Source organism: Ornithorhynchus anatinus, chromosome 3 (genome assembly GCF_004115215.2).
Source record: "Ornithorhynchus anatinus isolate Pmale09 chromosome 3, mOrnAna1.pri.v4, whole genome shotgun sequence".
Classification (NCBI taxonomy): Eukaryota; Metazoa; Chordata; class Mammalia; order Monotremata; family Ornithorhynchidae; genus Ornithorhynchus; species Ornithorhynchus anatinus.
In genome coordinates, this window is record NC_041730.1 from 134027194 (window position 1) to 134041811 (window position 14618).

The window sequence follows — 14618 nt, forward strand, 5'->3', positions numbered from 1 at the left end:
GGGAAGGTGGTAGAGCAGGGAGAGGAGGAGCAGAGGAAAAGGGGGACTCAGTCTGGGAAGGCCTCCTGGAGGAGGTGAGCTCTCAGTAGGGTTTTAAAGGGGGGAAGAGAGATAGTTTGGCGGATGTGAGGAGGGAGGGCATTCCAGGCCAGAGGTAGGACGTGGGCCAGGGGTCGATGGTGGGACAGGCGAGAATGAGGCCCAGTGAGCAGGTCAGCACCAGTGCTGTGGATCGGGAATGATTCGACAGCACTTGAAGAGAAAGCGATGTGTTCTGCTGACTCCCTTCACAAATTGTTTTACCAGGCCCGGACATGGATTAAAGTCTCTCTTCAAGCCTCAGAGGGCAGCTATATTTAGTTACACTTCCACCTCCGTGTCCTCACAGAGAAGCAGCGTGGCTCAGTGGAAAGAGCACGGGCTTTGGAGTCAGAGGTCATGGGTTCAAATCCCGGCTCGGCCACTTGTCAGCTGTGGGACTTTGGGCAAGTCACTTAACTTCTCGGTGCCTCAGTTCCCTCATCTGTAAAATGGGGATTAAGACTGTGAGCCCCACGTGGGACAACCTGATTCCCCTGTGTCTACCCCAGCGCTTAGAACAGTGCTCGGCACATAGTAAGCGCTTAACAAATACCAACATTATTATTATTATCCTCACCCTGTGTACTGCAATTTATAGGAAAATGTCGAAAAGGGCTTTGAAATTCAAGTTACATCCTGCAATAACAATTTCTCGGGATCCTCATACAATATAAATGAATATTCCTAGAGTTATTGCATGAGATCAGTGATATGAGAATGATTTCTTTAGACCGTGAACTCAATGTGGGCAGGGACCCTGTCTGCCAGATCTGTTAAATTGTTCTCTCCCAAGCGCTTAATACAGTCTTCTGCCCACTATAAGCGCTCAATAAATACCACTGATGATTAACATTGGCGACAGGTATGCCTGTAGAATAGCCACCAGCACTGGAAACTTGACGACTCTCCCCACTATCATTTCCAGATGAATTTACTGTGTTCGAAAAAACCACTAGTTTCCCCTGAACTCTTTCATAAAACCAGGGGTAAGAGAGCATGGCAAAGCTAAATTATAATTAAAAGAGTATCTGTCTTGGTTAGTTATATGACAAACTACTGTTTAACCAGCATGATCTCTGAAGGCCCACGGAGGTTCACTTGTGGAAAAAACTTGAGATTTTCACAAGTTAAATAATGTATTTTTTCAGTAACTGAGAAGCAGCATAGCCTAGTAGAGAGTGCACGGACCTGGGGTTCCGCGGGTATGAGTTCTAATCCCTTCTTCGCCACTCGCCTGTCGTATGACCTTGGACGAGACACTTTGCTTCTCTATGCTTCAGTTTCCTCATCTATAAAATGGCAATTCAATGCCTATCCTTCTTTCTACTTCAACTGTGAGCCCCATATCGGGCAGGGACTGTGTATGATCTGATTATCTTGTACTGAACCCAGGGCTCAATATGATGCGTGGCACATAGTAAGTGCTTTAAGAAATACTGCAATCGTTATCATCGGTCCCTTGCCTTTTGGGTGGGCAATACTCAGATGCCAATGGTCAAGAAAGGAATGGTACAGCGTGGCTTAGTGGGAAAAGTCCGGGCTTGGGAGTCAAAGGTCGTGTGCTCTAATCCCAACTCTGCCACGTGTCAGCTGTGTGACTTTGGGTAAGTCATTTAACTTCTCTGTGCCTCAGTTACCTCATCTGGAAAATGGGGGTTAAGACTGTGTGCTCCACATGGGACAACCTGATTACCTTGTATCTACCCCAGTGCTTAGAACAGTGCTCGGTGCACAGTAAGTGCTTAACTAGTACCATCATCATCATCATTCCCAGCAAGGCACAAGCTTGAAGTATCTTTGCAGCCATGTCATCTTCAAACCAACTCTTCAGTAACTCTACTACAGAATACTGAATCTTGGAGCTAATACTGAAATGGTTCACGAACCACTAATTGTCAATTACCAACTATTGGGAGTTTGAGAAGCAGTGTGACCTAATGGAAAGAACATGGGCTAGGGAGTTAGAAGACCTAGGTTCTAACCATCTAACAATAATAATAATCTAATAATTTATAACTTTTCGTTTCTTTTATGGTATTTGTTAAGCGCTTACTATGGGCCGGTCACTGTACTAAGCACTGTGGTAGATACAAGCAAATCAGGTTGGACTCAGTCCCTGTCCCATATGGGACTCACAGTCTCAATCCCCATTTTACAGATGAGGTCACTGAGGCACAGAAAAGTGAAGCGATTTGCCCAAGGTCACACAGCAGGCAAATGGGAGAGACAGGATTAGAACCCATGACCGTCTGACCACCAGGCCCATGTTCTATCTACTAGGCCATACTACATGCCAAACACCATTCTAAGCACTGGGGTAGACACAAGTCAATTAGATTGGACACAGTCATTGTCCCGTATGGTGCTCACAGTTTAACTAGGAGGGAGAAAAGGAGAACTGAGGCACAGAAAAGGTAAGTGACCTGCCCATGGTCACACAGCAAGCAATTGGCAGAGCCGGGATTAGTCATCAAGTGATATTTTTTGAGCATCAACTGAGTGTAAAACCCTGTAATAATAATTGCTTGAGAGCCTGGTAGTAGTAGAGACTGTAAGCTGGTTGCGGGCAGGGAATGTTCCGTTCATTGTTATACTGTGCTCTTCTAAACGTTCAGTACAGTGCTCTGCACAAAGTACTCAATAAATTCATTCATTCACTCAATAGTATTTATTGAGGGCTTACTATGTACAGAGCACTGTACTAAGCGCTTGAAATGTACAATTTGGCAACGGATAGAAACAATCCCTGCCCATTGTCGGGCTTACAGTCTTACTGGGGGAGACAAACGGACAAAAGCAAGACAACTTAATCACAATAGATAGAATCAAGGGGATGGACACCTCAATAAAATAAATAGGGTAATAAAAATATATACAAATGAGCACATTGTTGAGGGGAGGGGAAGGGAGAGGGGGAGGAGCAGAGGGAAAGGGGGGAAGGGGGCTCAGCTGAGAGGAGGTGAAGGGGGAGCAGAGAGGGAGCAGAGGGAGCAGAGGGAAAAGGGGAAGCTCAGTCTGGGAAGGCCTCGATAAATATAACTGACTAGTATAGAAGTAGCACTTACTGAGAGCCTATTTGGTGTGGGGCACTATACTAGGTCTTCGGGAAGTAGAGAATAAAGAAGTGACACTCCCCTTGCCCGGAAAAATCTTAGACTCTAGCAGAGGAGACAAAAATAAACATGTTTACAATTCAAGTGGTCAAAATACATAATTGAATCCATCAATCCATGGTATTTATTTATTGAGCACTTTCTGTGGGAAAAGCACTGAACTAAGCACTAGAATACACAGATCTGAGTGCAAAGGAGCATAGAAATTCATTAGTGCTATAATAGTGGAGAAGCAGGAAGTGCGGAATATTTCCAGACCCCGGAGGGTTTACAATTTAATGGGGGAAAGAGACAAAATGATTTCCAAACTCACTGTTTGTCATTCTTATCTCTTTCACCTGTAGTCTCCTGCTCACATCCTGCATCTCCCCCCGCCCCCACCATTCTAACCTGAATACCTTCCCAATGGATAAACCACTACACTCCCCACCCACCTTTTAGTAGCTTTAAGAGTAGCTTAGTGGATAAACCTCGGGGTTGGGACCTGGGTTCTGCCAAATGTTTGCTGGGTGAAACTGGGCAAGTCACTTCACTTCTCAGGGCCTCAGTTATCTCTTCTATAAAATGGGGATTAAGAGTGTGAGACCCTTGTGGGACAGGGACCGTGTCCAACCTCATTAACTTGTATCAGCCCCAGTGCTTAACAACAACTATAACAATAATAATGTTGGTATTTGTTAAGCGTTTACTATGTGCAAAGCACTGGTCTAAGCGCTGGGGTAGATACAGGGTGATCAGGTTCTTCCACCTGGGACTCACAGTTTTATCCCCATTTTTTACAGATGAGGTAACTGAGGCCCAGGGAAGTGAAGTGACTTGCCCACAGTCACACAGCTGACAAGTGGCAGATCCAGGACTCGAACCCATGACCTCTGACTCCCAAGCCCAGACTCTTTCCACTGAGCCACGCTGCTTCTCTAACAAGAGTTGGTCGGTGCGATCCCTGCCCCGAAGAAGCTTACGGTCTATGGACTGTACCCCGAGTCTTCTCCACCAGGTAGCTCATAGACCTAGCCCTAAGTTTTGAATTTTACTATCTCCCTGGCTAGGTTTTAAACTTCTCGCGAGCAGGGTCATGTCTACTTGCTTTATTCTGCATTCCCCCAAGAGCCTTGCCCTCTGCCCATAGTAAACTCCCTATAAATATGAAATAATGGGAGTTGAAGGAAGAAGATGCATTCAACTGCTTCAGGATGAAATAGCTGAATAAATTAGGGACTCCATAAATACACAAATAACAATATACGTCGCTACGTAAACTTGGATGACAAGAATGAAATACGTAAGAATTAAGGCTGCTAAACAGGCTCTGTCTAAAGATAATGACAATTGCACTTCTACACGAAAAGCTCAATTTCAATCAGTAGTTAAGACGACTTTTTAATGCTTAAGGAATTTTGGATCACCAGATGGAGAGAACAAAATATTAATATTTTTCACATAATAGAATTGTACTGTCCTTATAACACAAGCACCAAATACCTCTGTTTTCTTTATTTTAAAATTATTAAATTATTTCAAAAGACTAAGTGGCTAGTTTCCACATGTTAGTACCCTTCCTCTACGGAATAGTAAAACGGATTGAACCGATATCGGGTTTGGATTAACCAAGCAGCTGGGGTTAAAGAAAAAAAAATGTAAGCGAGCACTTCTCTGTGAACTTTGTTACTACCGTCGATTCCTAGAACTGATCAAATTGCTCATACAGATCTCCACTCCCCTTTAGTTTCCATGGGGAAAACAACTTCAACATTGTCTTTGACAATCTCTGTCAACAGTTTGGATATTCAGAAATCACTCAAAAATTCATCCAAAAGTTCAAATCTTTACGCTAAAAAGTAACTGCTTTATGAACTTAAGCACTCTATTAAATGATGGTTTTCTCAGGTATGATTGAATGTTTTAATTATATGTACTTATATAAATACACACACACACAGAGATATATATATCTCACTTGAAAAAAAGTAAAGCTGGGAAGTGCACTGGAGACTTAATTGGTTTTAATTCTTACCACAGGCTAGGGCATAAACAATAAATGCCTGAAAGTTTAGGTTTGCAGTTGGATTCTAGTGATTTGAAATGTGACCACTTGTATGATTTTTGAAAGATAAAATAAACCTAAGTATCATTCTCACAAATGACTGAAATGCTCTAATATTGGAATATCATATTTCTGCCAAATATCATATTTCTGCCACCTGGTCACCTATTTGAATCCTGAAAAATCCATATCACCGTGCTAACTTTCCAAGTGGTTCTTAAAAGATAAAATACAATGTAACATTCAATTCAGTATGGGATCACAGTTCCCTCTGAAACTCACACACAGCCCAAGGCCTGAACTCTCACAACACTATTTGAAAACAGAGAGGTTAATTTAAAATGTTATCGTATCCAGAAGAGGTCTTTATCGTCCTTACTGTTTTACAGATTAGACCCGTTAGGAAATAACCTTTTGTGGGCAATCATTCTGGGAGATTTAGATTTGCAAGTGCCTGGAAAAGCGTAGTTTGTGATTAACTTTTTTAGTTCTTTGGAAATAGTGGAATGTATCAAGACAGAGGCTAAAGCAAACTGCCAAAGCAAGGTTGTATGAAAAAGCCTGGCCCAAGTATAAGAAATAAGCAGCGTAAAACTACCACCTCCAACATTTTAGCAAAATTTAGACACACACACACACAGAGCACACAAATCCGACCCTCCCTGCCTCCCACCGCACGGCTTAGGAAAACCCACACTGCAGTATACACAGCACATCTGTACATTGACAAGCATAAGTTTTCCAGATGTGGCAAATTATTCTCTCGACCGGTTGTCTTCTAGAAAGTGTTGACTTGAAGAAAAGCGGAGTGAACAGTGGACGTGTTCACAGCGGGAACTGTCAACAGAATGAAATTCAACAGTAAAGGGGTGGGGGGGAGATGAATCTGGGCATGATCTAAAGACTGAATTCTGTCCAACTGTCAGCCGTGCCTGAAGTCCACAACTCTGGGCTCTTAGAGGGATTCCAGGATTTACGTGTTTATATCAATTTGTTCTCATTACGAGCCGCTCCACGGATTCTCGTGTCACCTGATGTCTGGCTAGTCGAAAGTCAGGAAGGAGCTGAATGTGTGAACTTCTCTCCCTCACCGCCACCACCGAAGAGGCAGCGAAGAGGCAGCGTGGGTGATAAAACTCCAAACCAGCACGTAAATGACCACCCGCTTCCCAACTCCACCTCCAGCTCTAATAATAAAATGATAATTACGGTATTTATTAAGCGCTTACCACGTGCCAGGCGCCGTCCTAAGCCTGGAGCGGATACGAGCGAATCGAGTCCCTATCCCACATGGGGCTCACGGTCTCCATCCCCAATTTCCAGGCGAGGTCACCGAGGCCCAGAGAAGGTCACATGGCAGCCAAGTGGCGGAGGCGGGATTAGAACCCATGACCCTCTGACTCCCAGGCCTTACTCTATCCACTATGCCGTGCTGCTTCTAGTTAGCCAAAGTCCACTTGGACTTTCAGGCCAGCTCACACCGTTCATTGTTTAGGGATCACTGGGATTGAAACCAGGCCCAGGGTTCCGATGCAGAGCCATCCCAGCTGGTCGAATCGATTCCGGAAAACGAAAGCCTTAAAACGGAGGGAAGGGGAAGACTTCAGAGCCTGCTTCTTCCAAAAAGTAAAACGCTGTGCTTCCCCCACACCGACCGATCTGTGAAAGCAAGAAGCAGCGTGGCTTAGTGGAACCGATTTATCTGTTACCGATTTGTACATTCCAAGTGCTTAGTACAGTGCTCTGCACATAGTAAGCGCTCAATAAATGAGAGAAAGAGAGAGAGAGAAAGAGAGAGAGAAAGAGAGAGAGAAAGAGAGAGCGAGAGAGAGAGAGAGAGAAAGAGAGAAAGAGAAAGAGAAAGAGAGAGAGAGAGAGAGAGAGAGAGAAAGAGAGAAAGAGAGAAAGAGTGAAAGAGTGAAAGAGAGAAAGAGAGAAAGAGAGAAAGAGAGAAAGAGAGAAAGAGAGAAAGAGAGAAAGAGAGAAAGAGAGAAAGAGAGAAAGAGAAAGAAAGAAAGAAAGAAAGAAAGAAAGAAAGAAAGAAAGAAAGAAAGAAAGAAAGAAAGAAAGAAAGAAAGAAAGAAAGAAAGAAAGAAAGAAAGAAAGAAAGAAAGAAAGAAAGAAAGAAAGAAAGAAAGAAAGAAAGAAAGAAAGAGCGAGCCCGGGCTTGGGAGTCAGATGACCCGAGTTCTAATATCAGCTCCCGGCACTTGTCTGCTGTGCGACCTTGGGCAAGCCACTTCACTTCTCTGGGCCTCAGTGACCTCTGGAAAATGGGGATGAAGACTGTGAGCCCCACGTGGGACAACCTGATTACCTCGTATCTACCTCAGCACTTAGAACAATGCTTGGGCACACAGTAAGCGCTTAACAAATACCATCATTATTATTAAGAGAAATCCTAGGTGCCGTTTAGCAACAAAACCTGAACAGCCCCCTCCCCTTGATAAGCAATACGACGCGCAATGTGATGGAAAATATATGCCTTCAGCTGTTCAAATACCAAAAAAGTTTATCTGAAGATTGTTATTATTAGTGATCGTACTTATTGAATGCTTACTGTGTGCAAAGCACTGTAATAAGCACTTGGAAGAAGACACTAGAACTTCAAACACATTCCCTGCCCACAGCGAGCTGACAGTCTGCGCTTCTGCTTCGAAGAACCGGTGACAAAAGTTTTTTGGAAGTTGCAAGGCTTGGGAATCGTGCGATTCCCTAATGGGAGGATTCCAGAGTAATGCTCGGGAGCCGGGGGAGGCTTGGGGATCCCGGGAGCTTTATGAACACCCATTTCTCCTAGAATGGGGGTCTCTGGGGTGCCCCACCTCTCCAGGCCTGGAATTAGGGCTCCAGGAAGGTCCCGAATAATAATACTAATGATATTTGTTAAGCACTTACTATGTGCCCAGCACCGTTCTAAGCGCTGAGGTGGATACAAGCAAATCAGGTTGGATACAGTCCCTGTCCCACATGGGGCTCCCACTCTTCATCCCCGTTTTCTGGACGAGGGAACTGAGGACCAGAGAGGTGAAGTGACTGGCCCCCGGACACCCAGCAGATATATGGCGGAGCCGGGATTGGAACCCAAGTCCTTCTGACTCCCAGGGCCGGGCTTGATCCACTCCCCGGGTGGTGGAGCACGTGAAGGCGAAGGCCGGGGGCCCAGGGGGAGGGGTCGGTGGGCCTTTCGCCGGAGCAGATTTAGTAGCCAGAACCCGGGCTTGGAAGTCAGAGGATGTGGGTTCCAATCCTGCCTCCGCCCCCTGTCTGCTTTGTGACCTCGAGAAAGCCACTTCCCTTCTCTGGGCCTCCTCGGTGACCTCATCTGCAAAATGGGGAATAAGACCGTGAGCCCGATGAGGGACAGGGACCGCGTCCAACCCGATCCGCTCGCATCCGTGCCAGCGTTTAGTACGGTGCCTGACCCAGAGTAAGCGCTTAACAAATACCCTAATTATTATCACTATTCTAATCCCGGCCCGGTCACTCGTCTGCTCTGTGTTCTTGGGCAAGCCGCTTCACTTCTCTGGGCCTCCTCGGTGATCTCGTCCGTCAAGACTGTGAGCTCCACATGGGACCGGGGCCGTGTCCGACCCGATTCTCGCGTCTCCACACCGGCACTCAATACAGCGCCTGGCCCAGAGTCGGCGCTCAACAGATACCCCGATTATCATCATCATTCTAATCTCGTCTCTGCCACTTGTCTGCCGTGTGACCTGGAGCGAGCCGCTTCACTTCTCCGGACCTCCTCCGGGATCTCGTCTGTCAAGACCGGGAGCTCCACGTGGGCCCGGGACCGTGTCCAACCCGATTCTCTCGTCTCCACACCGGCGGTCGGGCACAGCGCCCGGCCCAGTCGGCGCTCAACAGATCACCCGATTATTAACATCATTCTAATCTCGTCTCTGCCACCCGTCCGCCGTGCGACCTCGAGCGAGCCGCTTCACTTCTCCGGGCCTCTTCAGCGACCTCGTCCGTCAAAGGGGGATCGGGACCGTGAGCTCCACGTGGGACCGGGACCGCGCCCCCGTCTCCGCGCCAGCGCTCGGTCCAGTGGCCCAGAGTGAGCGCTGAACGAGGATTTCGATGACTCTAATGATGAGTCCCAAGAGAAGCAGCGTGGCTCCGTGGAAAGAGCCCGGGCTTTGGAGTCAGAGGTCATGGGTTCGACTCCCGGCTCTGCCGCTTGTCAGCTGTGTGACTGTGGGCGAGTCACTTCGCTTCTCTGGGCCTCGGTTCCCTCCTCTGTAAAACGGGGACTCAGACCGTGAGCCCCACGCGGGACAACCCGATTCCCCTGTGTCTATCCCAGCGCTTAGAACAGTACTCTGCACATAGTAAGCGCTTAGCGTGGCTCAGTGGAAAGAGCCCGGGCTTGGGAGTCGGAGGTCAAGGGTTCTGGTCCCGGCTCCGCCACCTGTCGGCTGTGTGACTTTGGGCGGGTCACTTAACTTGTCTGAGCCTCAGTTCCCTCAGCTGTAAAATGGGGATCAAGACCGTGAGCCCCACGCGGGACAACCCGATCACCTTGTATCGCCCCAGCGCTTTGCACATAGTAAGCGCTTAACAAATGCCATCATCATTATTATTATTAACAGATACCGACATCATCAGTCCCGGCCCCGGCGCGCTGGGTGAAGACTCACAAGGTGACGGTGTGGCGCGGCAGCAGGCTGGGCTGCAGGGTCTCCAACAGGTCGCCGGCGGGGCAGGCCACCTTGATGCGCAGGGTCCGGCGGGCGGGTCCCTTGGGGCGGTGGGCGGCGCAGAGGCAGCTGCTGCTGGCCACCGGCAGGGCCGGGCAGCCCCCCGAAGCGCCCCCCGGCCGCCCCAGCAGCGCCCCGCACACGCACAGCAGGACGGGGCCCAGCCCGGGCATCCTGCGCCCGCCCGTCACCCCGGCAACGCCCGCCCGTCACCCCGGCAACGCCCGGAGGGACCGGCCGCCCCGCTCCTCCCCCCCCCCCCCCCCCCCACGCGGCCCGGAGCCCGGGGATGCGCGGCCCGCGGGGGGCCTCTCGGGGGGCTGCACGGAGGAGGAGGAGGAGGGAGGGTCCCGGCTGAGCACCGAGGAGGAGGAGGAGACTCTGGGGGGTCTGCACGGAGGAGGAAGGGAAGGAGGGGGTCTTCTCGGGGGTCTGCACGGAGGAGAAGGAAGAGGAGGAAGAGGAGGGGTCCCGGCCGAGCGGGGATGAGAAGGAGGGGTCCTCTCGGGGGTCTGCACGGAGGAGGAGGAAGGAGGGAGGGTCCCGGCTGAGCACCGAGGAGGAGGAGACTTTGGGGTCTGCCCGGAGGAGGAGGAAGGGGAGGAGGGGTCCTCCCGGGGGTCTGCCCGGAGGAGGAGGAGGAGAAGTAAGAGGAGGAAGAGGAGGGGTCCCGGCCGGGCGGGGAGGAGGAGGAAGGGGAGGAGGGATCCTCTCGGGGGTCCCGGCTGAGCACCGAGGAGGAGACTTGGGGGTCTGCACGGAGGAGGGAGAGGAGGAGGAGGAGGAGTCCCGGCCGAGAAAAGAGAAGGGGCGCTCTCGGGGGGTCTGCACGGAGGAGGAGGAGGAGGAGGAGGAGGGCGAGGGGTCCCGGCCGAGCACCGAGGAGGAGGAGGAGGAGCGGGGGGGGGGGGTCTTGTGGGCGGTCTTCACGGAGGAGGAGGAGGAGGAGGGCGACGACGAGGAAGGGCAATCCCAGCTGAGCGCCCAGGAGGAGGAGGAGGAGGAGGGGTCCTCTCGGGGGGCTGCACGGAGGAGGAGGGGGAGGAAGGATCCCGAGCGAGCAGGCAGGAGGGGCGCTCTCGGAGGTCTGCAGGGAGGAGGAGGGGGACGAGGCAGGGGAATCCCAGCTGAGCCCGGAGGAGGAGGATCCCGGGCGAGGAGGCAGGAGGGGAGCTCTCGGAAGTCTGCACGGAGGAGGAGGGGGACGAGGCAGGGGAATCCCAGCTGAGCCCGCAGGAGGAGGAGGAGGAGGAGGAGGAGGAGGAGGATCCCGGGCGAGGAGGCAGGAGGGGCTCTCTCGGAGGTCTGCACGGAGGAGGAGGGGGACGAGGCAGGGGAATCCCAGCTGAGCCCGGAGGAGGAGGAGGAGGACGAGGAGGAGGAAGAGGATCCCGGGCGAGCCGGCAGGAGGGGAGCTCTCGGAGGTCTGCACGGAGGAGGAGGGGGACGAGGCAGGGGAATCCCAGCTGAGCCCGCAGGAGGAGGAGGAGGAGGAGCGCGGCGAAGAGGGAGGGAGGGAGGGAGGCCGGCAGGGCGTCGTGGGGCGCAGCTCCCCATTGACGCCCGGAATCGAACTGTCCCGGGCCAAGGGGGCGGGGCGGGGGGCGCGGTCGGGGAAGGGAGCCGGCCAATCGGCTCCTCCCGAGGGTCGTCGACGTCCCCGGGCCCCGCCCACCGCCGCCCGGCCGGCCCGCCCCCCAGGTCCCCTTCCCCCACCCCGGGCCTCCCCCGTCCCCCGCTCTCGTCATCAGATTCCTTCATTCGTTCTTTCCTGCCTATTTCGGGATGATGTTGGCGCTTGTTAAGCGCTTACTATGTGCGGAGCGCCGTTCTAAGCGCCGGGGGGGATGCGGGGGTCATCGGGTCGTCCCCCGGGAGGCTCACAGGCTTCATCCCCATTTTGCAGATGAGGGAACTGAGGCCCAGAGAAGTGAAGTGACTTGCTCAAGTTCACACAGCGGACGAGTGGTAATAAGAATAATGATGATGTGGGTATTCGTTAAGCGCTTACTATGTGCGGAGCGCTGTTCTAAGCGCTGGGGTAAATACAGGTTAATCGGGTCCCACGTGAGGCTCACGGTCTTCATCCCCATTTTAGAGATGAGGGAACTGAGGCCCAGAGAAGTGAAGTGACTTGCTCAGGTTCACACAGCGGACGAGTGGTAATAAGAATAATGATGATGTGGGTATTCGTTAAGCGCTTACTATGTGCGGAGCGCTGTTCTAAGCGCTGGGGTAAATACAGGTTAATCGGGTCCCACGTGAGGCTCACGGTCTTCATCCCCATTTTAGAGATGAGGGAACTGAGGCCCAGAGAAGTGAAGTGACTTGCTCAGGTTCACACAGCGGACGAGTAATAAGAATAATGATGATGCGGGTATTCGTTAAGCGCTTACTATGTGCGGAGCGCTGTTCTAAGCGCTGGGATAAATACAGGCTAATCGGGTCCCACGTGAGGCTCACGGTCTTCATCCCCATTTTAGAGATGAGGGAACTGAGGCCCAGAGAAGTGAAGTGACTTACCCACAGTCACACAACTGACAAGGGGCAGAGTTGGGATGAAGGCTTACTCTGTGCAGAGCACTGGACTAAGCTCTTGGAATGGACATTTGAGCAACAGATAGAGACGATCCCTGCCCAACGACGGGCTCGCAGCGTAGCTCAAGTGGAAAAACTGTGGGCTTGGGAGTCAGAGGCCATGGGTTCCAATTCCGGCTCTGCCACTTGTCAGCTGTGTGACTGTGGGCCAGTCCCTTCACTTCTCTGGGCCTCAGTGACCTCGTCTGTAAAAGGGGGATGAAGACTGTGAGCCTCACGTGGGATGACCTGATGACCCTGTATCTACCACAGCGCTTAGAACAGTGCTCTGCACAGAGTAAGCACTTTACAAATACCAACATTATTATTATTATTATTATTATTATTATTATTATTAAACAGCATGGCTCAAGTGGAAAAAGTCCAGGCTTTGGAGTCAGAGGTCATGGGTTCGAATCCCGGCTCTGCCACTTGTCAGCTGTGTAACTGTGGGCGAGTCACTTCACTTCTCTGGGCCTCAGTTCCCTCATCTGTAAAATGGGGATTAAGACTGTGAGCCTCACGTGGGACAACCTGAGTACCCTGTATCTCCCCCGGCGCTTAGAACGGTGCTCTGCACATAGTAAGCGCTTAACAAATACCAACATTATTATTATTATTATTAAGAGACACCCAGTAAATCCTACTGATAGTGAGCGATCCTTGTTCAAAGGAGAAAACTAAGGGCGACTAACCCTTTCAGCTACATTGCCAGCGCCTTGGACCATTTCTGTGGAGCAGACACGCCAATGGTCTCACGGATAGACAATTTTGAAAAATCACCAGCCTGACCTGATGTACGCTGTTTATGGGCAGGGATGACATACAGAGCTCTGCACGCCGTAAACGCTCAATAAATACGATGGAAAGAATGAATGAATGAACTGCAAGGGACTCGCCTCTGCCGCTCGTCAACTGTGTGACAAGCGCTTAGTGCGGCGCCCAATAAATATGATCGAATGAATGATAAAGGGACTAACTACCAGAAAATAGACTGCATTTTAACAGGGTTGTTCCAACAATCTGCATAGAAAGACTATGGACTGTGAGCCCTTTGTGAGCGGGGATTACGTCTATTTGTTGCTGAGTTGTACTTCCCAAGAGCTTAGTACAGTGCACACGGTGAACACCTATAAATACCAGTGACTGGCGATAATCGAATCATAAATCCCCTGCCTATGCTTTCATTAGAAACCCACGCACTCTCTCTTTCTTCATACACATGCTCCCCATTACTGATTTTCAATAAACCTTCTAGGCGGTAAACTCCTTGAGGGCAGGGATCATGGTACTATTAGATCTTCCAAGTACTTAATACAGTTCTGTAGATATAGTCAGTGCTCAGTAAATACCATGAATTAATTGAAATAAAGTTGGGTTTCTACATCTTGCATCTCGTCTCCTCTATAGTTCTGCTGGGGTGTTGGGCTAGGAAAATCTGCGGGACACATTTTTTTGCTTTTGTTTTGCTTAATCGCCACATGTAGCATTACCGTACATGCATGCACTTTTATATGAATGGGAGCTACGATGAGTACTGACAGATTTGGAGGGTTAATCGTTAAGATACTTTCCCAGGAGAGTAAAAGAAATCTAAAGAAATGATGTAATAGATCTGTTGCTCTCCCAGAAGAAATGATTTGTTTGAAAGAGTGGAAAAGGGTGGGTAGAGCAAGTATCCCTCTTGGCTATATGAAGGCAGGACAGATTATTTAAATATCATCCATGAAATTTTCCAGAAGCGAGTGGTTACGGGGCAGCCACCTGTTCCTTTTAAAGCATATTGGCTTTAAGGCACTCAATCGGTTCTCGCCCTCCTACTTGTATCTATTCTCTTCTCCCATTAATAATAATAATAATAATAATAATGTTGGTACTGGTTAAGCGATTACTATGTGCAGAGCACTGTTCTAAGCGCCGGGGGAGATACAGGGTAAACAGGTTGTCCCACGTGAGGCTCACAGTCTTAATCCCCATTTTACAGATGAGGCACAGAGAAGTGAAGTGACTTGCCCACAGTCACACAGCTGACAAGTGGCAGAGTCAGGATTCAAACCCATGACCTCGGGCTCCCAAGCCCAGGCTCTTTCCACTGAG

At 50.1% G+C, this 14618-nt stretch overlaps 1 protein-coding gene across 1 annotated transcript in view; it reads right to left on the bottom strand.

Annotated features, from left to right (window-relative positions):
* ADGRA1 (adhesion G protein-coupled receptor A1) overlaps positions 1-10040 on the bottom strand; it is a 679465-nt gene extending 669425 nt beyond the window's left edge. The window contains exon 1 of the mRNA XM_029061334.2: positions 9885-10040. The gene's annotated coding sequence lies outside the window, so the exon portion shown is untranslated. The remainder of the gene's footprint in view (positions 1-9884) is intronic.
* Positions 10041-14618: the final 4578 nt, after the last annotated feature.